Source organism: Phalangium opilio, unplaced genomic scaffold, assembly GCF_054372755.1.
Source record: "Phalangium opilio isolate 3A_F unplaced genomic scaffold, DU_Popi_V2 ptg000002l_1, whole genome shotgun sequence".
NCBI lineage: Eukaryota > Metazoa > Arthropoda > Arachnida > Opiliones > Phalangiidae > Phalangium > Phalangium opilio.
In genome coordinates, this window is record NW_028324144.1 from 10,683,052 (window position 1) to 10,703,354 (window position 20,303).

Here is a 20,303-nt window from a genome sequence, read left to right on the forward strand (position 1 = left end):
TGCAGAGCATCGGTGGTTCAATGGTAGAATTCTCGCCTGCCACTCGGGAGATCCGGGTTCGATTCCCGGCCGATGCATGTTTTCGTCGTCATTTGATGCATAACGATATTCTGTTTAAATTGTATTATCCTTACTTCAGGGTCTTTCGAAATTAATAAAAAAATTACGAAAAGTATGTAAAATGATAATTGTTAAATTGATAAATCCTTCTAAAAATATTATTTGAGATAATAATTCAAAGAAATATTTGGTTTGATTATCAAATATTCAGGTGAAATAACATTCTTTCCATATTCTACTCTTTGCAGAGCATCGATGGTTCAATGGTAGAATTCTCTTCTGCCACGCGGGAGATCCGGGTTCGATTCCCGGCCGATTCATGTTTTGGTCATCATTTGATGCATAACGATATTGTGTTTAAATTGTATTATCCTTAATTCAGGGTCTTGGGAATATATTAAAAAAATTACGAAAAATAAGTAAAATGATAATTGTTAAATTGATAAATCCTTCTTTAAATATTATTTGAGATAATAATTCGAAGAAATATTTGGTTTGATTATCAAATATTCAGGTGAAATAACATTTTTTCCATATTCTACTCTTGGCAGAGCCTCGGTGGTTCAATGGTAGAATTCTCGCCTGCCACGCGGGAGATCCGGGTTCGATTCCCGGCCGATGCATGTTTTGGTCGTCATTTGATGCATAAGGATATTGTGTTTAAATTCCAATATACTTACTTCAGGGTCTTTCGAAATTAATAAAAAAATTACGAAAATTATGTAAAATAATAATTTTTAAATTGATAAACCCTTCTTAAAATATTATTTGTGATAATAATTCAAAGAAATATTTGGTTTGATTATCAAATATTCAGGTGAAATACCATTCTTTCCATATTCTACTCTTTGCAGAGCATCGGTGGTTCAATGGTAGAATTCTCGCCTGCCACTCGGGAGATCCGGGTTCGATTCCCGGCCGATGCATGTTTTCGTCGTCATTTGATGCATAACGATATTCTGTTTAAATTGTATTATCCTTACTTCAGGGTCTTTCGAAATTAATAAAAAAATTACGAAAAGTATGTAAAATGATAATTGTTAAATTGATAAATCCTTCTAAAAATATTATTTGAGATAATAATTCAAAGAAATATTTGGTTTGATTATCAAATATTCAGGTGAAATAACATTCTTTCCATATTCTACTCTTTGCAGAGCATCGATGGTTCAATGGTAGAATTCTCTTCTGCCACGCGGGAGATCCGGGTTCGATTCCCGGCCGATTCATGTTTTGGTCATCATTTGATGCATAACGATATTGTGTTTAAATTGTATTATCCTTAATTCAGGGTCTTGGGAATATATTAAAAAAATTACGAAAAATAAGTAAAATGATAATTGTTAAATTGATAAATCCTTCTTTAAATATTATTTGAGATAATAATTCGAAGAAATATTTGGTTTGATTATCAAATATTCAGGTGAAATACCATTCTTTCCATATTCTACTCTATGCAGAGCCTCGGTGGTTCAATGGTAGAATTTTCGCCTGCCACGCGGGAGATCCGGATTCGATTCCCGGCCGATGCATGTTTTGGTCGTCATTTGATGCATAACGATATTGTGTTTAAATTCCAATATCCTTACTTCAGGGTCTTTCGAAATTAATAAAAAAATTACGAAAAGTATGTAAAATGATAATTGTTAAATTGATAAATCCTTCTAAAAATATTATTTGAGATAATAATTCGAAGAAATATTTGGTTTGATTATCAAATATTCAGGTGAAATAACATTTTTTCCATATTCTACTCTTGGCAGAGCCTCGGTGGTTCAATGGTAGAATTCTCGCCTGCCACGCGGGAGATCCGGGTTCGATTCCCGGCCGATGCATGTTTTGGTCGTCATTTGATGCATAAGGATATTGTGTTCAAATTGTATTATCATTACTTCAGGGTCTTTCGAAATTAATAAAAAAATTACGAAAAGTATGTAAAATAATAATTTTTAAATTGATAAACCCTTCTTAAAATATTATTTGAGATAATAATTCATACAAATATTTGGTTTGATTATCAAATATTCAGGTGAAATACCATTCTTTCCATATTCTACTCTTTGCAGAGCATCGATGGTTCAATGGTAGAATTCTCGCCTGCCACGCGGGAGATCCGGGTTCGATTCCCGGCCGATACATGTTAAGTCGTCATTTGATGCATAACGATATTGTGTTTAAATTGTATTATCCTTACTTCAGGGTCTTTCGAAATTAATAAAAAAATTACGAAAATTAAGTAAAATGATAATTGTTAAATTGATAAATCCTTCTAAAAATATTATTTGAGATAATAATTCAAAGAAATATTTGGTTTGATTATCAAATATTCAGGTGAGAAAACATTCTTTCCATATTCTACTCTTTGCAGAGCATCGGTGGTTCATTGGTAGAATTCTCGCCTGCCACGCGGGAGATCCAGGTTCGATTCCTGGCCGATGCACGTTTTGGTCGTCATTTGATGCATAACGATATTGTGTTTAAATTGTATTATCCTTACTTCAGGGTCTTTCGAAATTAATAAAAAAATTACGAAAAGTATGTAAAATGATAATTGTTAAATTGATAAATCCTTCTAAAAATATTATTTGAGATAATAATTCGAAGAAATATTTGGTTTGATTATCAAATATTCAGGTGAAATAACATTCTTTCCATATTCTACTCTTGGCAGAGCCTCGGTGGTTCAATGGTAGAATTCTCGCCTGCCACGCGGGAGATCCGGGTTCGATTCCCGGCCGATACATGTTAAGTCGTCATTTGATGCATAACGATATTGTGTTTAAATTGTATTATCCTTACTTCAGGGTCTTTCGAAATTAATAAAAAAATTACGAAAATTAAGTAAAATGATAATTGTTAAATTGATAAATCCTTCTAAAAATATTATTTGAGATAATAATTCAAGAAATATTTGGTTTGATTATCAAATATTCAGGTGAGAAAACATTCTTTCCATATTCTACTCTTTGCAGAGCATCGGTGGTTCATTGGTAGAATTCTCGCCTGCCACGCGGGAGATCCAGGTTCGATTCCCGGCCGATACATGTTAAGTCGTCATTTGATGCATAACGATATTGTGTTTAAATTGTATTATCCTTACTTCAGGGTCTTTCGAAATTAATAAAAAAATTACGAAAATTAAGTAAAATGATAATTGTTAAATTGATAAATCCTTCTAAAAATATTATTTGAGATAATAATTCGAAGAAATATTTGGTTTGATTATCAAATATTCAGGTGAAATAACATTCTTTCCATATTCTGCTCTTGGCAGAGCCTCGGTGGTTCAATGGTAGAATTCTCGCCTGCCACGCGGGAGATCCGGGTTCGATTCCCGGCCGATGCATGCTTTGGTCGTCATTTGATGCATAAGGATATTGTGTTTAAATTCCAATATCATTACTTCAGGGTCTTTCGAAATTAATAAAAAAATTACGAAAATTATGTAAAATAATAATTTTTAAATTGATAAACCCTTCTTAAAATATTATTTGTGATAATAATTCAAAGAAATATTTGGTTTGATTATCAAATATTCAGGTGAAATACCATTCTTTCCATATTCTACTCTTTGCAGAGCATCGGTGGTTCAATGGTAGAATTCTCGCCTGCCACGCGGGAGATCCGGGTTCGATTCCCGACCGATGCATGTTTTCGTCGTCATTTGATGCATAACGATATTCTGTTTAAATTGTATTATCCTTACTTCAGGGTCTTTCGAAATTAATAAAAAAATTACGAAAAGTATGTAAAATGATAATTGTTAAATTGATAAATCCTTCTTAAAATATTATTTGAGATAATAATTCAAAGAAATATTTGGTTTGATTATCAAATATTCAGGTGAAATAACATTCTTTCCATATTCTACTCTTTGCAGAGCATCGATGGTTCAATGGTAGAATTCTCGCCTGCCACGCGGGAGATCCGGGTTCGATTCCCGGCCGATACATGTTAAGTCGTCATTTGATGCATAACGATATTGTGTTTAAATTGTATTATCCTTACTTCAGGGTCTTTCGAAATTAATAAAAAAATTACGAAAATTAAGTAAAATGATAATTGTTAAATTGATAAATCCTTCTAAAAATATTATTTGAGATAATAATTCAAGAAATATTTGGTTTGATTATCAAATATTCAGGTGAGAAAACATTCTTTCCATATTCTACTCTTTGCAGAGCATCGGTGGTTCATTGGTAGAATTCTCGCCTGCCACGCGGGAGATCCAGGTTCGATTCCTGGCCGATGCACGTTTTGGTCGTCATTTGATGCATAACGATATTGTGTTTAAATTGTATTATCCTTACTTCATGGTCTTTCGAAATTAATAAAAAAATTACGAAAAGTATGTAAAATGATAATTGTTAAATTGATAAATCCTTCTAAAAATATTATTTGAGATAATAATTCGAAGAAATATTTCGTTTGATTATCAAATATTCAGGTGAAATACCATTCTTTCCATATTCTACTCTTTGCAGAGCATCGGTGGTTCAATGGTAGAATTCTCGCCTGCCACGCGGGAGATCCGGGTTCGATTCCCGGCCGATGCATGTTTTCGTCGTCATTTGATGCATAACGATATTCTGTTTAAATTGTATTATCCTTACTTCAGGGTCTTTCGAAATTAATAAAAAAATTACGAAAAGTATGTAAAATGATAATTGTTAAATTGATAAATCCTTCTAAAAATATTATTTGAGATAATAATTCAAAGAAATATTTGGTTTGATTATCAAATATTCAGGTGAAATAACATTCTTTCCATATTCTACCCTTTGCAGAGCATCGATGGTTCAATGGTAGAATTCTCGCCTGCCACGCGGGAGATCCGGGTTCGATTCCCGGCCGATACATGTTAAGTCGTCATTTGATGCATAACGATATTGTGTTTAAATTGTATTATCCTTACTTCAGGGTCTTTCGAAATTAATAAAAAAATTACGAAAATTAAGTAAAATGATAATTGTTAAATTGATAAATCCTTCTAAAAATATTATTTGAGATAATAATTCAAAGAAATATTTGGTTTGATTATCAAATATTCAGGTGAGAAAACATTCTTTCCATATTCTACTCTTTGCAGAGCATCGGTGGTTCATTGGTAGAATTCTCGCCTGCCACGCGGGAGATCCAGGTTCGATTCCTGGCCGATGCACGTTTTGATCGTCATTTGATGCATAACGATATTGTGTTTAAATTGTATTATCCTTACTTCAGGGTCTTTCGAAATTAATAAAAAAATTACGAAAAGTATGTAAAATGATAATTGTTAAATTGATAAATCCTTCTAAAAATATTATTTGAGATAATAATTCGAAGAAATATTTGGTTTGATTATCAAATATTCAGGTGAAATAACATTCTTTCCATATTCTACTCTTGGCAGAGCCTCGGTGGTTCAATGGTAGAATTCTCGCCTGCCACGCGGGAGATCCGGGTTCGATTCCCGGCCGATGCATGTTTTGGTCGTCATTTGATGCATAGCGATATTGTGTTTAAATTGTATTATCCTTACTTCAGGGTCTTTCGAAATTAATAAAAAAATTACGAAAAGTATGTAAAATGATAATTGTTAAATTGATAAATCCTTCTAAAAATATTATTTGAGATAATAATTCAAAGAAATATTTGGTTTGATTATCAAATATTCAGGTGAAATGACATTCTTTCCATATTCTAGTCTTTGCAGAGCATCGATGGTTCAATGGTAGAATTCTCTTCTGCCACGCGGGAGATCCGGGTTCGATTCCCGGCCGATTCATGTTTTGGTCATCATTTGATGCATAACGATATTGTGTTTAAATTGTATTATCCTTAATTCAGGGTCTTGGGAATATATTAAAAAAATTACGAAAAATAAGTAAAATGATAATTGTTAAATTGATAAATCTTTCTAAAAAAATTATTTGAGATAATAATTCAAAGAAATATTTGGTTTGATTATCAAATATTCAGGTGAAATACCATTCTTTCCATATTCTACTCTATGCAGAGCCTCGGTGGTTCAATGGTAGAATTTTCGCCTGCCACGCGGGAGATCCGGATTCGATTCCCGGCCGATGCATGTTTTGGTCGTCATTTGATGCATAACGATATTGTGTTTAAATTCCAATATCCTTACTTCAGGGTCTTTCGAAATTAATAAAAAAATTACGAAAAGTATGTAAAATGATAATTGTTAAATTGATAAATCCTTCTAAAAATATTATTTGAGATAATAATTCGAAGAAATATTTGGTTTGATTATCAAATATTCAGGTGAAATAACATTTTTTCCATATTCTACTCTTGGCAGAGCCTCGGTGGTTCAATGGTAGAATTCTCGCCTGCCACGCGGGAGATCCGGGTTCGATTCCCGGCCGATGCATGTTTTGGTCGTCATTTGATGCATAAGGATATTGTGTTCAAATTGTATTATCATTACTTCAGGGTCTTTCGAAATTAATAAAAAAATTACGAAAAGTATGTAAAATAATAATTTTTAAATTGATAAACCCTTCTTAAAATATTATTTGAGATAATAATTCATATAACTATTTGGTTTGATTATCAAATATTCAGGTGAAATACCATTCTTTCCATATTCTACTCTTTGCAGAGCATCGGTGGTTCAATGGTAGAATTCTCGTCTGCCACGCGGGAGATCCGGGTTCGATTCCCGGCCGATTCATGTTTTGGTCATCATTTGATGCATAACGATATTGTGTTTAAATTGTATTATCCTTAATTCAGGGTCTTGGGAATATATTAAAAAAATTACGAAAAATAAGTAAAATGATAATTGTTAAATTGATAAATCCTTCTAAAAAAATTATTTGAGATAATAATTCAAAGAAATATTTGGTTTGATTATCAAATATTCAGGTGAAATACCATTCTTTCCATATTCTACTCTATGCAGAGCCTCGGTGGTTCAATGGTAGAATTTTCGCCTGCCACGCGGGAGATCCGGATTCGATTCCCGGCCGATGCATGTTTTGGTCGTCATTTGATGCATAACGATATTGTGTTTAAATTCCAATATCCTTACTTCAGGGTCTTTCGAAATTTATAAAAAAATTACGAAAAGTATGTAAAATAATAATTTTTAAATTGATAAACCCTTCTTAAAATATTATTTGTGATAATAATTCAAAGAAATATTTGGTTTGATTATCAAATATTCAGGTGAAATACCATTCTTTCCATATTCTACTCTTTGCAGAGCATCGGTGGTTCAATGGTAGAATTCTCGCCTGCCACTCGGGAGATCCGGGTTCGATTCCCGGCCGATGCATGTTTTCGTCGTCATTTGATGCATAACGATATTCTGTTTAAATTGTATTATCCTTACTTCAGGGTCTTTCGAAATTAATAAAAAAATTACGAAAAGTATGTAAAATGATAATTGTTAAATTGATAAATCCTTCTAAAAATATTATTTGAGATAATAATTCAAAGAAATATTTGGTTTGATTATCAAATATTCAGGTGAAATAACATTCTTTCCATATTCTACTCTTTGCAGAGCATCGATGGTTCAATGGTAGAATTCTCTTCTGCCACGCGGGAGATCCGGGTTCGATTCCCGGCCGATTCATGTTTTGGTCATCATTTGATGCATAACGATATTGTGTTTAAATTGTATTATCCTTAATTCAGGGTCTTGGGAATATATTAAAAAAATTACGAAAAATAAGTAAAATGATAATTGTTAAATTGATAAATCCTTCTTTAAATATTATTTGAGATAATAATTCGAAGAAATATTTGGTTTGATTATCAAATATTCAGGTGAAATAACATTTTTTCCATATTCTACTCTTGGCAGAGCCTCGGTGGTTCAATGGTAGAATTCTCGCCTGCCACGCGGGAGATCCGGGTTCGATTCCCGGCCGATGCATGTTTTGGTCGTCATTTGATGCATAAGGATATTGTGTTCAAATTGTATTATCCTTAATTCAGGGTCTTGGGAATATATTAAAAAAATTACGAAAAATAAGTAAAATGATAATTGTTAAATTGATAAATCCTTCTAAAAAAATTATTTGAGATAATAATTCAAAGAAATATTTGGTTTGATTATCAAATATTCAGGTGAAATACCATTCTTTCCATATTCTACTCTATGCAGAGCCTCGGTGGTTCAATGGTAGAATTTTCGCCTGCCACGCGGGAGATCCGGATTCGATTCCCGGCCGATGCATGTTTTGGTCGTCATTTGATGCATAACGATATTGTGTTTAAATTCCAATATCCTTACTTCAGGGTCTTTCGAAATTTATAAAAAAATTACGAAAAGTATGTAAAATAATAATTTTTAAATTGATAAACCCTTCTTAAAATATTATTTGTGATAATAATTCAAAGAAATATTTGGTTTGATTATCAAATATTCAGGTGAAATACCATTCTTTCCATATTCTACTCTTTGCAGAGCATCGGTGGTTCAATGGTAGAATTCTCGCCTGCCACTCGGGAGATCCGGGTTCGATTCCCGGCCGATGCATGTTTTCGTCGTCATTTGATGCATAACGATATTCTGTTTAAATTGTATTATCCTTACTTCAGGGTCTTTCGAAATTAATAAAAAAATTACGAAAAGTATGTAAAATGATAATTGTTAAATTGATAAATCCTTCTAAAAATATTATTTGAGATAATAATTCAAAGAAATATTTGGTTTGATTATCAAATATTCAGGTGAAATAACATTCTTTCCATATTCTACTCTTTGCAGAGCATCGATGGTTCAATGGTAGAATTCTCTTCTGCCACGCGGGAGATCCGGGTTCGATTCCCGGCCGATTCATGTTTTGGTCATCATTTGATGCATAACGATATTGTGTTTAAATTGTATTATCCTTAATTCAGGGTCTTGGGAATATATTAAAAAAATTACGAAAAATAAGTAAAATGATAATTGTTAAATTGATAAATCCTTCTTTAAATATTATTTGAGATAATAATTCGAAGAAATATTTGGTTTGATTATCAAATATTCAGGTGAAATAACATTTTTTCCATATTCTACTCTTGGCAGAGCCTCGGTGGTTCAATGGTAGAATTCTCGCCTGCCACGCGGGAGATCCGGGTTCGATTCCCGGCCGATGCATGTTTTGGTCGTCATTTGATGCATAAGGATATTGTGTTTAAATTCCAATATACTTACTTCAGGGTCTTTCGAAATTAATAAAAAAATTACGAAAATTATGTAAAATAATAATTTTTAAATTGATAAACCCTTCTTAAAATATTATTTGTGATAATAATTCAAAGAAATATTTGGTTTGATTATCAAATATTCAGGTGAAATACCATTCTTTCCATATTCTACTCTTTGCAGAGCATCGGTGGTTCAATGGTAGAATTCTCGCCTGCCACTCGGGAGATCCGGGTTCGATTCCCGGCCGATGCATGTTTTCGTCGTCATTTGATGCATAACGATATTCTGTTTAAATTGTATTATCCTTACTTCAGGGTCTTTCGAAATTAATAAAAAAATTACGAAAAGTATGTAAAATGATAATTGTTAAATTGATAAATCCTTCTAAAAATATTATTTGAGATAATAATTCAAAGAAATATTTGGTTTGATTATCAAATATTCAGGTGAAATAACATTCTTTCCATATTCTACTCTTTGCAGAGCATCGATGGTTCAATGGTAGAATTCTCTTCTGCCACGCGGGAGATCCGGGTTCGATTCCCGGCCGATTCATGTTTTGGTCATCATTTGATGCATAACGATATTGTGTTTAAATTGTATTATCCTTAATTCAGGGTCTTGGGAATATATTAAAAAAATTACGAAAAATAAGTAAAATGATAATTGTTAAATTGATAAATCCTTCTTTAAATATTATTTGAGATAATAATTCGAAGAAATATTTGGTTTGATTATCAAATATTCAGGTGAAATAACATTTTTTCCATATTCTACTCTTGGCAGAGCCTCGGTGGTTCAATGGTAGAATTCTCGCCTGCCACGCGGGAGATCCGGGTTCGATTCCCGGCCGATGCATGTTTTGGTCGTCATTTGATGCATAAGGATATTGTGTTTAAATTCCAATATACTTACTTCAGGGTCTTTCGAAATTAATAAAAAAATTACGAAAATTATGTAAAATAATAATTTTTAAATTGATAAACCCTTCTTAAAATATTATTTGTGATAATAATTCAAAGAAATATTTGGTTTGATTATCAAATATTCAGGTGAAATACCATTCTTTCCATATTCTACTCTTTGCAGAGCATCGGTGGTTCAATGGTAGAATTCTCGCCTACCACTCGGGAGATCCGGGTTCGATTCCCGGCCGATGCATGTTTTCGTCGTCATTTGGTGCATAACGATATTCTGTTTAAATTGTATTATCCTTACTTCAGGGTCTTTCGAAATTAATAAAAAAATTACGAAAAGTATGTAAAATGATAATTGTTAAATTGATAAATCCTTCTAAAAATATTATTTGAGATAATAATTCAAAGAAATATTTGGTTTGATTATCAAATATTCAGGTGAAATAACATTCTTTCCATATTCTACTCTTTGCAGAGCATCGATGGTTCAATGGTAGAATTCTCTTCTGCCACGCGGGAGATATGGGTTCGATTCCCGGCCGATGCATGTTTTGGTCATCATTTGATGCATAACGATGTTGTGTTTAAATTGTATTATCCTTACTTCAGGGTCTTGGGAATATATTAAAAAAATTACGAAAAATAAGTAAAATGATAATTGTTAAATTGATAAATCCTTCTAAAAATATTATTTGAGATAATAATTCAAAGAAATATTTGGTTTGATTATCAAATATTCAGGTGAAATACCATTCTTTCCATATTCTACTCTATGCAGAGCCTCGGTGGTTCAATGGTAGAATTTTCGCCTGCCACGCGGGAGATCCGGGTTCGATTCCCGGCCGATGCATGTTTTGGTCGTCATTTGATGCATAACGATATTGTGTTTAAATTCCAATATCCTTACTTCAGGGTCTTTCGAAATTAATAAAAAAATTACGAAAATTTTGTAAAATAATAATTTTTAAATCGATAAACCCTTCTTAAAATATTATTTGAGATAATAATTCAAAGAAATATTTGGTTTGATTATCAAATATTCAGGTGAAATACCATTCTTTCCATATTCTACTCTTTGCAGAGCATCGGTGGTTCAATGGTAGAATTCTCGCCTGCCACTCGGGAGATCCGGGTTCGATTCCCGGCCGATGCATGTTTTCGTCGTCATTTGATGCATAACGATATTCTGTTTAAATTGTATTATCCTTACTTCAGGGTCTTTCGAAATTAATAAAAAAATTACGAAAAGTATGTAAAATGATAATTGTTAAATTGATAAATCCTTCTAAAAATATTATTTGAGATAATAATTCAAAGAAATATTTGGTTTGATTATCAAATATTCAGGTGAAATAACATTCTTTCCATATTCTACTCTTTGCAGAGCATCGATGGTTCAATGGTAGAATTCTCTTCTGCCACGCGGGAGATCCGGGTTCGATTCCCGGCCGATTCATGTTTTGGTCATCATTTGATGCATAACGATATTGTGTTTAAATTGTATTATCCTTAATTCAGGGTCTTGGGAATATATTAAAAAAATTACGAAAAATAAGTAAAATGATAATTGTTAAATTGATAAATCCTTCTTTAAATATTATTTGAGATAATAATTCGAAGAAATATTTGGTTTGATTATCAAATATTCAGGTGAAATAACATTTTTTCCATATTCTACTCTTGGCAGAGCCTCGGTGGTTCAATGGTAGAATTCTCGCCTGCCACGCGGGAGATCCGGGTTCGATTCCCGGCCGATGCATGTTTTGGTCGTCATTTGATGCATAAGGATATTGTGTTTAAATTCCAATATACTTACTTCAGGGTCTTTCGAAATTAATAAAAAAATTACGAAAATTATGTAAAATAATAATTTTTAAATTGATAAACCCTTCTTAAAATATTATTTGTGATAATAATTCAAAGAAATATTTGGTTTGATTATCAAATATTCAGGTGAAATACCATTCTTTCCATATTCTACTCTTTGCAGAGCATCGGTGGTTCAATGGTAGAATTCTCGCCTGCCACTCGGGAGATCCGGGTTCGATTCCCGGCCGATGCATGTTTTCGTCGTCATTTGATGCATAACGATATTCTGTTTAAATTGTATTATCCTTACTTCAGGGTCTTTCGAAATTAATAAAAAAATTACGAAAAGTATGTAAAATGATAATTGTTAAATTGATAAATCCTTCTAAAAATATTATTTGAGATAATAATTCAAAGAAATATTTGGTTTGATTATCAAATATTCAGGTGAAATAACATTCTTTCCATATTCTACTCTTTGCAGAGCATCGATGGTTCAATGGTAGAATTCTCTTCTGCCACGCGGGAGATCCGGGTTCGATTCCCGGCCGATTCATGTTTTGGTCATCATTTGATGCATAACGATATTGTGTTTAAATTGTATTATCCTTAATTCAGGGTCTTGGGAATATATTAAAAAAATTACGAAAAATAAGTAAAATGATAATTGTTAAATTGATAAATCCTTCTTTAAATATTATTTGAGATAATAATTCGAAGAAATATTTGGTTTGATTATCAAATATTCAGGTGAAATAACATTTTTTCCATATTCTACTCTTGGCAGAGCCTCGGTGGTTCAATGGTAGAATTCTCGCCTGCCACGCGGGAGATCCGGGTTCGATTCCCGGCCGATGCATGTTTTGGTCGTCATTTGATGCATAAGGATATTGTGTTTAAATTCCAATATACTTACTTCAGGGTCTTTCGAAATTAATAAAAAAATTACGAAAATTATGTAAAATAATAATTTTTAAATTGATAAACCCTTCTTAAAATATTATTTGTGATAATAATTCAAAGAAATATTTGGTTTGATTATCAAATATTCAGGTGAAATACCATTCTTTCCATATTCTACTCTTTGCAGAGCATCGGTGGTTCAATGGTAGAATTCTCGCCTACCACTCGGGAGATCCGGGTTCGATTCCCGGCCGATGCATGTTTTCGTCGTCATTTGATGCATAACGATATTCTGTTTAAATTGTATTATCCTTACTTCAGGGTCTTTCGAAATTAATAAAAAAATTACGAAAAGTATGTAAAATGATAATTGTTAAATTGATAAATCCTTCTAAAAATATTATTTGAGATAATAATTCAAAGAAATATTTGGTTTGATTATCAAATATTCAGGTGAAATAACATTCTTTCCATATTCTACTCTTTGCAGAGCATCGATGGTTCAATGGTAGAATTCTCTTCTGCCACGCGGGAGATATGGGTTCGATTCCCGGCCGATGCATGTTTTGGTCATCATTTGATGCATAACGATGTTGTGTTTAAATTGTATTATCCTTACTTCAGGGTCTTGGGAATATATTAAAAAAATTACGAAAAATAAGTAAAATGATAATTGTTAAATTGATAAATCCTTCTAAAAATATTATTTGAGATAATAATTCAAAGAAATATTTGGTTTGATTATCAAATATTCAGGTGAAATACCATTCTTTCCATATTCTACTCTATGCAGAGCCTCGGTGGTTCAATGGTAGAATTTTCGCCTGCCACGCGGGAGATCCGGGTTCGATTCCCGGCCGATGCATGTTTTGGTCGTCATTTGATGCATAACGATATTGTGTTTAAATTCCAATATCCTTACTTCAGGGTCTTTCGAAATTAATAAAAAAATTACGAAAATTTTGTAAAATAATAATTTTTAAATCGATAAACCCTTCTTAAAATATTATTTGAGATAATAATTCAAAGAAATATTTGGTTTGATTATCAAATATTCAGGTGAGAAAACATTCTTTCCATATTCTACTCTTTGCAGAGCATCGGTGGTTCATTGGTAGAATTCTCGCCTGCCACGCGGGAGATCCAGGTTCGATTCCTGGCCGATGCACGTTTTGGTCGTCATTTGATGCATAACGATATTGTGTTTAAATTGTATTATCCTTACTTCAGGGTCTTTCGAAATTAATAAAAAAATTACGAAAATTAAGTAAAATGATAATTGTTAAATTGATAAATCCTTCTAAAAATATTATTTGAGATAATAATTCAAAGAAATATTTGGTTTGATTATCAAATATTCAGGTGAGAAAACATTCTTTCCATATTCTACTCTTTGCAGAGCATCGGTGGTTCATTGGTAGAATTCTCGCCTGCCACGCGGGAGATCCAGGTTCGATTCCTGGCCGATGCACGTTTTGGTCGTCATTTGATGCATAACGATATTGTGTTTAAATTGTATTATCCTTACTTCAGGGTCTTTCGAAATTAATAAAAAAATTACGAAAAGTATGTAAAATGATAATTGTTAAATTGATAAATCCTTTCTAAAATATTATTTGAGATAATAATTCGAAGAAATATTTGGTTTGATTATCAAATATTCAGGTGAAATAACATTCTTTCCATATTTTACTCTTGGCAGAGCCTCAGTGGTTCAATGGTAGAATTCTCGCCTGCCACGCGGGAGATCCGGGTTCGATTCCCGGCCGATGCATGTTTTGGTCGTCATTTGATGCATAAGGATATTGTGTTTAAATTCCAATATCCTTACTTCAGGGTCTTTCGAAATTAATAAAAAAATTACGAAAATTATGTAAAATAATAATTTTTAAATTGATAAACCCTTCTTAAAATATTATTGAGATAATAATTCAAAGAAATATTTGGTTTGATTATCAAATATTCAGGTGAAATAACATTCTTTCCATATTCTACGCTTGGCAGAGCCTCGGTGGTTCAATGGTAGAATTCTCGCCTGCCACGCGGGAGATCCGGGTTCGATTCCCGGCCGATGCATGTTTTGGTCGTCATTTGATGCATAACGATATTGTGTTCAAATTGTATTATCATTACTTCAGGGTCTTTCGAAATTAATAAAAAAATTACGAAAAGTATGTAAAATAATAATTTTTAAATTGATAAACCCTTCTTAAAATATTATTTGAGATAATAATTCATATAAATATTTGGTTTGATTATCAAATATTCAGGTGAAATACCATTCTTTCCATATTCTACTCTTTGCAGAGCAACGGTGGTTCAATGGTAGAATTCTCGCCTGCCAAGCGGGAGATCCGGGTTCGATTCCCGGCCGATGCATGTTTTCGTCGTCACTTGATGCATAACGATATTGTGTTTAAATTGTATTATCCTTACTTCAGGGTCTTTCGAAATTAATAAAAAAATTACGAAAAGTATGTAAAATGATAATTGTTAAATTGATAAATCCTTCTAAAAATATTATTTGAGATAATAATTCAAAGAAATATTTGGTTTGATTATCAAATATTCAGGTGAAATGACATTCTTTCCATATTCTAGTCTTTGCAGAGCATCGATGGTTCAATGGTAGAATTCTCTTCTGCCACGCGGGAGATCCGGGTTCGATTCCCGGCCGATTCATGTTTTGGTCATCATTTGATGCATAACGATATTGTGTTTAAATTGTATTATCCTTAATTCAGGGTCTTGGGAATATATTAAAAAAATTACGAAAAATAAGTAAAATGATAATTGTTAAATTGATAAATCCTTCTAAAAAAAATTATTTGAGATAATAATTCAAAGAAATATTTGGTTTGATTATCAAATATTCAGGTGAAATACCATTCTTTCCATATTCTACTCTATGCAGAGCCTCGGTGGTTCAATGGTAGAATTTTCGCCTGCCACGCGGGAGATCCGGATTCGATTCCCGGCCGATGCATGTTTTGGTCGTCATTTGATGCATAACGATATTGTGTTTAAATTGTATTATCCTTACTTCAGGGTCTTTCGAAATTAATAAAAAAATTACGAAAAGTATGTAAAATGATAATTGTTAAATTGATAAATTCTTCTAAAAATATTATTTGAGATAATAATTCAAAGAAATATTTGGTTTGATTATCAAATATTCAGGTGAAATGACATTCTTTCCATATTCTAGTCTTTGCAGAGCATCGATGGTTCAATGGTAGAATTCTCTTCTGCCACGCGGGAGATCCGGATTCGATTCCCGGCCGATGCATGTTTTGGTCGTCATTTGATGCATAAGGATATTGTGTTTAAATTCCAATATCCTTACTTCAGGGTCTTTCGAAATAAATAAAAAAATTACGAAAATTATGTAAAATAATATTTTTTAAATTGATAAACCCTTCTTAAAATATTATTTGAGATAATAATTCAAAGAAATATTTGGTTTGATTATCAAATATTCAGGTGAAATAACATTCTTTCCATATTCTACGCTTGGCAGAGCCTCGGTGGTTCAATGGTAGAATTCTCGCCTGCCACGCGGGAGATCCGGGTTCGATTCCCGGCCGATGCATGTTTTGGTCGTCATTTGATGCATAACGATATTGTGTTCAAATTGTATTATCATTACTTCAGGGTCTTTCGAAATTAATAAAAAAATTACGAAAAGTATGTAAAATAATAATTTTTAAATTGATAAACCCTTCTTAAAATATTATTTGAGATAATAATTCATATAAATATTTGGTTTGATTATCAAATATTCAGGTGAAATACCATTCTTTCCATATTCTACTCTTTGCAGAGCAACGGTGGTTCAATGGTAGAATTCTCGCCTGCCAAGCGGGAGATCCGGGTTCGATTCCCGGCCGATGCATGTTTTCGTCGTCACTTGATGCATAACGATATTGTGTTTAAATTGTATTATCCTTACTTCAGGGTCTTTCGAAATTAATAAAAAAAATTACGAAAAGTATGTAAAATAATAATTTTTAAATTGATAAACCCTTCTTAAAATATTATTTGAGATAATAATTCATATAAATATTTGGTTTGATTATCAAATATTCAGGTGAAATACCATTCTTTCCATATTCTACTCTTTGCAGAGCAACGGTGGTTCAATGGTAGAATTCTCGCCTGCCAAGCGGGAGATCCGGGTTCGATTCCCGGCCGATGCATGTTTTCGTCGTCACTTGATGCATAACGATATTGTGTTTAAATTGTATTATCCTTACTTCAGGGTCTTTCGAAATTAATAAAAAAATTACGAAAAGTATGTAAAATGATAATTGTTAAATTGATAAATCCTTCTAAAAATATTATTTGAGATAATAATTCAAAGAAATATTTGGTTTGATTATCAAATATTCAGGTGAAATGACATTCTTTCCATATTCTAGTCTTTGCAGAGCATCGATGGTTCAATGGTAGAATTCTCTTCTGCCACGCGGGAGATCCGGGTTCGATTCCCGGCCGATTCATGTTTTGGTCATCATTTGATGCATAACGATATTGTGTTTAAATTGTATTATCCTTAATTCAGGGTCTTGGGAATATATTAAAAAAATTACGAAAAATAAGTAAAATGATAATTGTTAAATTGATAAATCCTTCTAAAAAAAATTATTTGAGATAATAATTCAAAGAAATATTTGGTTTGATTATCAAATATTCAGGTGAAATACCATTCTTTCCATATTCTACTCTATGCAGAGCCTCGGTGGTTCAATGGTAGAATTTTCGCCTGCCACGCGGGAGATCCGGATTCGATTCCCGGCCGATGCATGTTTTGGTCGTCATTTGATGCATAACGATATTGTGTTTAAATTGTATTATCCTTACTTCAGGGTCTTTCGAAATTAATAAAAAAATTACGAAAAGTATGTAAAATGATAATTGTTAAATTGATAAATTCTTCTAAAAATATTATTTGAGATAATAATTCAAAGAAATATTTGGTTTGATTATCAAATATTCAGGTGAAATGACATTCTTTCCATATTCTAGTCTTTGCAGAGCATCGATGGTTCAATGGTAGAATTCTCTTCTGCCACGCGGGAGATCCGGATTCGATTCCCGGCCGATGCATGTTTTGGTCGTCATTTGATGCATAAGGATATTGTGTTTAAATTCCAATATCCTTACTTCAGGGTCTTTCGAAATAAATAAAAAAATTACGAAAATTATGTAAAATAATATTTTTTAAATTGATAAACCCTTCTTAAAATATTATTTGAGATAATAATTCAAAGAAATATTTGGTTTGATTATCAAATATTCAGGTGAAATAACATTCTTTCCATATTCTACGCTTGGCAGAGCCTCGGTGGTTCAATGGTAGAATTCTCGCCTGCCACGCGGGAGATCCGGGTTCGATTCCCGGCCGATGCATGTTTTGGTCGTCATTTGATGCATAACGATATTGTGTTCAAATTGTATTATCATTACTTCAGGGTCTTTCGAAATTAATAAAAAAATTACGAAAAGTATGTAAAATAATAATTTTTAAATTGATAAACCCTTCTTAAAATATTATTTGAGATAATAATTCATATAAATATTTGGTTTGATTATCAAATATTCAGGTGAAATACCATTCTTTCCATATTCTACTCTTTGCAGAGCAACGGTGGTTCAATGGTAGAATTCTCGCCTGCCAAGCGGGAGATCCGGGTTCGATTCCCGGCCGATGCATGTTTTCGTCGTCACTTGATGCATAACGATATTGTGTTTAAATTGTATTATCCTTACTTCAGGGTCTTTCGAAATTAATAAAAAAATTACGAAAAGTATGTAAAATGATAATTGTTAAATTGATAAATCCTTCTAAAAATATTATTTGAGATAATAATTCAAAGAAATATTTGGTTTGATTATCAAATATTCAGGTGAAATGACATTCTTTCCATATTCTAGTCTTTGCAGAGCATCGATGGTTCAATGGTAGAATTCTCTTCTGCCACGCGGGAGATCCGGGTTCGATTCCCGGCCGATTCATGTTTTGGTCATCATTTGATGCATAACGATATTGTGTTTAAATTGTATTATCCTTAATTCAGGGTCTTGGGAATATATTAAAAAAATTACGAAAAATAAGTAAAATGATAATTGTTAAATTGATAAATCCTTCTAAAAAAAATTATTTGAGATAATAATTCAAAGAAATATTTGGTTTGATTATCAAATATTCAGGTGAAATACCATTCTTTCCATATTCTACTCTATGCAGAGCCTCGGTGGTTCAATGGTAGAATTTTCGCCTGCCACGCGGGAGATCCGGATTCGATTCCCGGCCGATGCATGTTTTGGTCGTCATTTGATGCATAACGATATTGTGTTTAAATTGTATTATCCTTACTTCAGGGTCTTTCGAAATTAATAAAAAAATTACGAAAAGTATGTAAAATGATAATTGTTAAATTGATAAATTCTTCTAAAAATATTATTTGAGATAATAATTCAAAGAAATATTTGGTTTGATTATCAAATATTCAGGTGAAATGACATTCTTTCCATATTCTAGTCTTTGCAGAGCATCGATGGTTCAATGGTAGAATTCTCTTCTGCCACGCGGGAGATCCGGATTCGATTCCCGGCCGATGCATGTTTTGGTCGTCATTTGATGCATAAGGATATTGTGTTTAAATTCCAATATCCTTACTTCAGGGTCTTTCGAAATAAATAAAAAAATTACGAAAATTATGTAAAATAATATTTTTTAAATTGATAAACCCTTCTTAAAATATTATTTGAGATAATAATTCAAAGAAATATTTGGTTTGATTATCAAATATTCAGGTGAAATAACATTCTTTCCATATTCTACGCTTGGCAGAGCCTCGGTGGTTCAATGGTAGAATTCTCGCCTGCCACGCGGGAGATCCGGGTTCGATTCCCGGCCGATGCATGTTTTGGTCGTCATTTGATGCATTTTGATGCATAACGATATTGTGTTCAAATTGTATTATCATTACTTCAGGGTCTTTCGAAATTAATAAAAAAATTACGAAAATTATGTAAAATAATAATTTTTAAATTGATAAACCCTTCTTAAAATATTATTTGAGATAATAATTCAAAGAAATATTTGGTTTGATTATCAAATGTTCAGGTGAAATAACATTCTTTCCATATTCTACTCTTGGCAGAGCCTCGGTGGTTCAATGGTAGAATTCTCGCCTGCCACGCGGGAGATCCGGGTTCGATTCCCGGCCGATGCATGTTTTGGTCGTCATTTGATGCATAACGATATTGTGTTCAAATTGTATTATCATTACTTCAGGGTCTTTCGAAATTAATAAAAAAAATTACGAAAAGTATGTAAAATAATAATTTTTAAATTGATAAACCCTTCTTAAAATATTATTTGAGATAATAATTCATAGAAATATTTGGTTTGATTTTCAAATATTGAGGTGAAATACCATTCTTTCCATATTCTA

The 20,303-nt window shown here is 32.3% G+C and overlaps 51 non-coding genes across 51 annotated transcripts; all 51 read left to right on the plus strand.

The window, feature by feature from the left end:
* The first annotated feature begins 6 nt into the window (after positions 1-6).
* TRNAG-GCC (transfer RNA glycine (anticodon GCC)) lies at positions 7-77 on the plus strand. Its single transcript has one exon. It is a non-coding gene; the product is annotated as a tRNA-Gly (tRNA).
* A 535-nt stretch (positions 78-612) lies between these two features.
* TRNAG-GCC (transfer RNA glycine (anticodon GCC)) lies at positions 613-683 on the plus strand. Its single transcript has one exon. It is a non-coding gene; the product is annotated as a tRNA-Gly (tRNA).
* Positions 684-915: 232 nt separating this feature from the next.
* TRNAG-GCC (transfer RNA glycine (anticodon GCC)) lies at positions 916-986 on the plus strand. Its single transcript has one exon. It is a non-coding gene; the product is annotated as a tRNA-Gly (tRNA).
* A 535-nt stretch (positions 987-1,521) lies between these two features.
* TRNAG-GCC (transfer RNA glycine (anticodon GCC)) lies at positions 1,522-1,592 on the plus strand. Its single transcript has one exon. It is a non-coding gene; the product is annotated as a tRNA-Gly (tRNA).
* A 232-nt stretch (positions 1,593-1,824) lies between these two features.
* On the plus strand, positions 1,825-1,895 carry TRNAG-GCC (transfer RNA glycine (anticodon GCC)). The gene has a single exon. It is a non-coding gene; the product is annotated as a tRNA-Gly (tRNA).
* Positions 1,896-2,127: 232 nt separating this feature from the next.
* On the plus strand, positions 2,128-2,198 carry TRNAG-GCC (transfer RNA glycine (anticodon GCC)). Its single transcript has one exon. It is a non-coding gene; the product is annotated as a tRNA-Gly (tRNA).
* Positions 2,199-2,429: 231 nt separating this feature from the next.
* On the plus strand, positions 2,430-2,500 carry TRNAG-GCC (transfer RNA glycine (anticodon GCC)). The gene has a single exon. It is a non-coding gene; the product is annotated as a tRNA-Gly (tRNA).
* Positions 2,501-2,732: 232 nt separating this feature from the next.
* TRNAG-GCC (transfer RNA glycine (anticodon GCC)) lies at positions 2,733-2,803 on the plus strand. The gene has a single exon. It is a non-coding gene; the product is annotated as a tRNA-Gly (tRNA).
* A 230-nt stretch (positions 2,804-3,033) lies between these two features.
* On the plus strand, positions 3,034-3,104 carry TRNAG-GCC (transfer RNA glycine (anticodon GCC)). The gene has a single exon. It is a non-coding gene; the product is annotated as a tRNA-Gly (tRNA).
* Positions 3,105-3,335: 231 nt separating this feature from the next.
* Positions 3,336-3,406, plus strand: TRNAG-GCC (transfer RNA glycine (anticodon GCC)). The gene has a single exon. It is a non-coding gene; the product is annotated as a tRNA-Gly (tRNA).
* A 232-nt stretch (positions 3,407-3,638) lies between these two features.
* Positions 3,639-3,709, plus strand: TRNAG-GCC (transfer RNA glycine (anticodon GCC)). The gene has a single exon. It is a non-coding gene; the product is annotated as a tRNA-Gly (tRNA).
* Positions 3,710-3,941: 232 nt separating this feature from the next.
* TRNAG-GCC (transfer RNA glycine (anticodon GCC)) lies at positions 3,942-4,012 on the plus strand. Its single transcript has one exon. It is a non-coding gene; the product is annotated as a tRNA-Gly (tRNA).
* Positions 4,013-4,242: 230 nt separating this feature from the next.
* TRNAG-GCC (transfer RNA glycine (anticodon GCC)) lies at positions 4,243-4,313 on the plus strand. Its single transcript has one exon. It is a non-coding gene; the product is annotated as a tRNA-Gly (tRNA).
* A 232-nt stretch (positions 4,314-4,545) lies between these two features.
* On the plus strand, positions 4,546-4,616 carry TRNAG-GCC (transfer RNA glycine (anticodon GCC)). The gene has a single exon. It is a non-coding gene; the product is annotated as a tRNA-Gly (tRNA).
* Positions 4,617-4,848: 232 nt separating this feature from the next.
* On the plus strand, positions 4,849-4,919 carry TRNAG-GCC (transfer RNA glycine (anticodon GCC)). The gene has a single exon. It is a non-coding gene; the product is annotated as a tRNA-Gly (tRNA).
* A 231-nt stretch (positions 4,920-5,150) lies between these two features.
* On the plus strand, positions 5,151-5,221 carry TRNAG-GCC (transfer RNA glycine (anticodon GCC)). The gene has a single exon. It is a non-coding gene; the product is annotated as a tRNA-Gly (tRNA).
* A 232-nt stretch (positions 5,222-5,453) lies between these two features.
* TRNAG-GCC (transfer RNA glycine (anticodon GCC)) lies at positions 5,454-5,524 on the plus strand. Its single transcript has one exon. It is a non-coding gene; the product is annotated as a tRNA-Gly (tRNA).
* A 535-nt stretch (positions 5,525-6,059) lies between these two features.
* TRNAG-GCC (transfer RNA glycine (anticodon GCC)) lies at positions 6,060-6,130 on the plus strand. The gene has a single exon. It is a non-coding gene; the product is annotated as a tRNA-Gly (tRNA).
* Positions 6,131-6,362: 232 nt separating this feature from the next.
* On the plus strand, positions 6,363-6,433 carry TRNAG-GCC (transfer RNA glycine (anticodon GCC)). Its single transcript has one exon. It is a non-coding gene; the product is annotated as a tRNA-Gly (tRNA).
* Positions 6,434-6,665: 232 nt separating this feature from the next.
* Positions 6,666-6,736, plus strand: TRNAG-GCC (transfer RNA glycine (anticodon GCC)). Its single transcript has one exon. It is a non-coding gene; the product is annotated as a tRNA-Gly (tRNA).
* Positions 6,737-6,968: 232 nt separating this feature from the next.
* On the plus strand, positions 6,969-7,039 carry TRNAG-GCC (transfer RNA glycine (anticodon GCC)). The gene has a single exon. It is a non-coding gene; the product is annotated as a tRNA-Gly (tRNA).
* Positions 7,040-7,271: 232 nt separating this feature from the next.
* Positions 7,272-7,342, plus strand: TRNAG-GCC (transfer RNA glycine (anticodon GCC)). The gene has a single exon. It is a non-coding gene; the product is annotated as a tRNA-Gly (tRNA).
* Positions 7,343-7,877: 535 nt separating this feature from the next.
* On the plus strand, positions 7,878-7,948 carry TRNAG-GCC (transfer RNA glycine (anticodon GCC)). Its single transcript has one exon. It is a non-coding gene; the product is annotated as a tRNA-Gly (tRNA).
* A 232-nt stretch (positions 7,949-8,180) lies between these two features.
* Positions 8,181-8,251, plus strand: TRNAG-GCC (transfer RNA glycine (anticodon GCC)). The gene has a single exon. It is a non-coding gene; the product is annotated as a tRNA-Gly (tRNA).
* Positions 8,252-8,483: 232 nt separating this feature from the next.
* On the plus strand, positions 8,484-8,554 carry TRNAG-GCC (transfer RNA glycine (anticodon GCC)). Its single transcript has one exon. It is a non-coding gene; the product is annotated as a tRNA-Gly (tRNA).
* A 535-nt stretch (positions 8,555-9,089) lies between these two features.
* TRNAG-GCC (transfer RNA glycine (anticodon GCC)) lies at positions 9,090-9,160 on the plus strand. Its single transcript has one exon. It is a non-coding gene; the product is annotated as a tRNA-Gly (tRNA).
* A 232-nt stretch (positions 9,161-9,392) lies between these two features.
* Positions 9,393-9,463, plus strand: TRNAG-GCC (transfer RNA glycine (anticodon GCC)). The gene has a single exon. It is a non-coding gene; the product is annotated as a tRNA-Gly (tRNA).
* Positions 9,464-9,998: 535 nt separating this feature from the next.
* TRNAG-GCC (transfer RNA glycine (anticodon GCC)) lies at positions 9,999-10,069 on the plus strand. Its single transcript has one exon. It is a non-coding gene; the product is annotated as a tRNA-Gly (tRNA).
* A 232-nt stretch (positions 10,070-10,301) lies between these two features.
* On the plus strand, positions 10,302-10,372 carry TRNAG-ACC (transfer RNA glycine (anticodon ACC)). Its single transcript has one exon. It is a non-coding gene; the product is annotated as a tRNA-Gly (tRNA).
* A 535-nt stretch (positions 10,373-10,907) lies between these two features.
* On the plus strand, positions 10,908-10,978 carry TRNAG-GCC (transfer RNA glycine (anticodon GCC)). The gene has a single exon. It is a non-coding gene; the product is annotated as a tRNA-Gly (tRNA).
* A 232-nt stretch (positions 10,979-11,210) lies between these two features.
* TRNAG-GCC (transfer RNA glycine (anticodon GCC)) lies at positions 11,211-11,281 on the plus strand. Its single transcript has one exon. It is a non-coding gene; the product is annotated as a tRNA-Gly (tRNA).
* Positions 11,282-11,816: 535 nt separating this feature from the next.
* Positions 11,817-11,887, plus strand: TRNAG-GCC (transfer RNA glycine (anticodon GCC)). The gene has a single exon. It is a non-coding gene; the product is annotated as a tRNA-Gly (tRNA).
* Positions 11,888-12,119: 232 nt separating this feature from the next.
* TRNAG-GCC (transfer RNA glycine (anticodon GCC)) lies at positions 12,120-12,190 on the plus strand. Its single transcript has one exon. It is a non-coding gene; the product is annotated as a tRNA-Gly (tRNA).
* A 535-nt stretch (positions 12,191-12,725) lies between these two features.
* On the plus strand, positions 12,726-12,796 carry TRNAG-GCC (transfer RNA glycine (anticodon GCC)). Its single transcript has one exon. It is a non-coding gene; the product is annotated as a tRNA-Gly (tRNA).
* A 232-nt stretch (positions 12,797-13,028) lies between these two features.
* On the plus strand, positions 13,029-13,099 carry TRNAG-ACC (transfer RNA glycine (anticodon ACC)). Its single transcript has one exon. It is a non-coding gene; the product is annotated as a tRNA-Gly (tRNA).
* A 535-nt stretch (positions 13,100-13,634) lies between these two features.
* Positions 13,635-13,705, plus strand: TRNAG-GCC (transfer RNA glycine (anticodon GCC)). The gene has a single exon. It is a non-coding gene; the product is annotated as a tRNA-Gly (tRNA).
* A 232-nt stretch (positions 13,706-13,937) lies between these two features.
* TRNAG-GCC (transfer RNA glycine (anticodon GCC)) lies at positions 13,938-14,008 on the plus strand. Its single transcript has one exon. It is a non-coding gene; the product is annotated as a tRNA-Gly (tRNA).
* Positions 14,009-14,240: 232 nt separating this feature from the next.
* Positions 14,241-14,311, plus strand: TRNAG-GCC (transfer RNA glycine (anticodon GCC)). Its single transcript has one exon. It is a non-coding gene; the product is annotated as a tRNA-Gly (tRNA).
* Positions 14,312-14,543: 232 nt separating this feature from the next.
* On the plus strand, positions 14,544-14,614 carry TRNAG-GCC (transfer RNA glycine (anticodon GCC)). The gene has a single exon. It is a non-coding gene; the product is annotated as a tRNA-Gly (tRNA).
* Positions 14,615-14,845: 231 nt separating this feature from the next.
* On the plus strand, positions 14,846-14,916 carry TRNAG-GCC (transfer RNA glycine (anticodon GCC)). The gene has a single exon. It is a non-coding gene; the product is annotated as a tRNA-Gly (tRNA).
* Positions 14,917-15,148: 232 nt separating this feature from the next.
* Positions 15,149-15,219, plus strand: TRNAG-GCC (transfer RNA glycine (anticodon GCC)). Its single transcript has one exon. It is a non-coding gene; the product is annotated as a tRNA-Gly (tRNA).
* Positions 15,220-15,755: 536 nt separating this feature from the next.
* On the plus strand, positions 15,756-15,826 carry TRNAG-GCC (transfer RNA glycine (anticodon GCC)). The gene has a single exon. It is a non-coding gene; the product is annotated as a tRNA-Gly (tRNA).
* A 535-nt stretch (positions 15,827-16,361) lies between these two features.
* TRNAG-GCC (transfer RNA glycine (anticodon GCC)) lies at positions 16,362-16,432 on the plus strand. The gene has a single exon. It is a non-coding gene; the product is annotated as a tRNA-Gly (tRNA).
* Positions 16,433-16,664: 232 nt separating this feature from the next.
* TRNAG-GCC (transfer RNA glycine (anticodon GCC)) lies at positions 16,665-16,735 on the plus strand. Its single transcript has one exon. It is a non-coding gene; the product is annotated as a tRNA-Gly (tRNA).
* Positions 16,736-16,968: 233 nt separating this feature from the next.
* TRNAG-GCC (transfer RNA glycine (anticodon GCC)) lies at positions 16,969-17,039 on the plus strand. The gene has a single exon. It is a non-coding gene; the product is annotated as a tRNA-Gly (tRNA).
* Positions 17,040-17,575: 536 nt separating this feature from the next.
* TRNAG-GCC (transfer RNA glycine (anticodon GCC)) lies at positions 17,576-17,646 on the plus strand. Its single transcript has one exon. It is a non-coding gene; the product is annotated as a tRNA-Gly (tRNA).
* A 535-nt stretch (positions 17,647-18,181) lies between these two features.
* On the plus strand, positions 18,182-18,252 carry TRNAG-GCC (transfer RNA glycine (anticodon GCC)). The gene has a single exon. It is a non-coding gene; the product is annotated as a tRNA-Gly (tRNA).
* A 232-nt stretch (positions 18,253-18,484) lies between these two features.
* TRNAG-GCC (transfer RNA glycine (anticodon GCC)) lies at positions 18,485-18,555 on the plus strand. Its single transcript has one exon. It is a non-coding gene; the product is annotated as a tRNA-Gly (tRNA).
* Positions 18,556-19,091: 536 nt separating this feature from the next.
* On the plus strand, positions 19,092-19,162 carry TRNAG-GCC (transfer RNA glycine (anticodon GCC)). The gene has a single exon. It is a non-coding gene; the product is annotated as a tRNA-Gly (tRNA).
* Positions 19,163-19,697: 535 nt separating this feature from the next.
* Positions 19,698-19,768, plus strand: TRNAG-GCC (transfer RNA glycine (anticodon GCC)). Its single transcript has one exon. It is a non-coding gene; the product is annotated as a tRNA-Gly (tRNA).
* A 242-nt stretch (positions 19,769-20,010) lies between these two features.
* TRNAG-GCC (transfer RNA glycine (anticodon GCC)) lies at positions 20,011-20,081 on the plus strand. The gene has a single exon. It is a non-coding gene; the product is annotated as a tRNA-Gly (tRNA).
* The last annotated feature ends 222 nt before the right edge of the window (positions 20,082-20,303 follow it).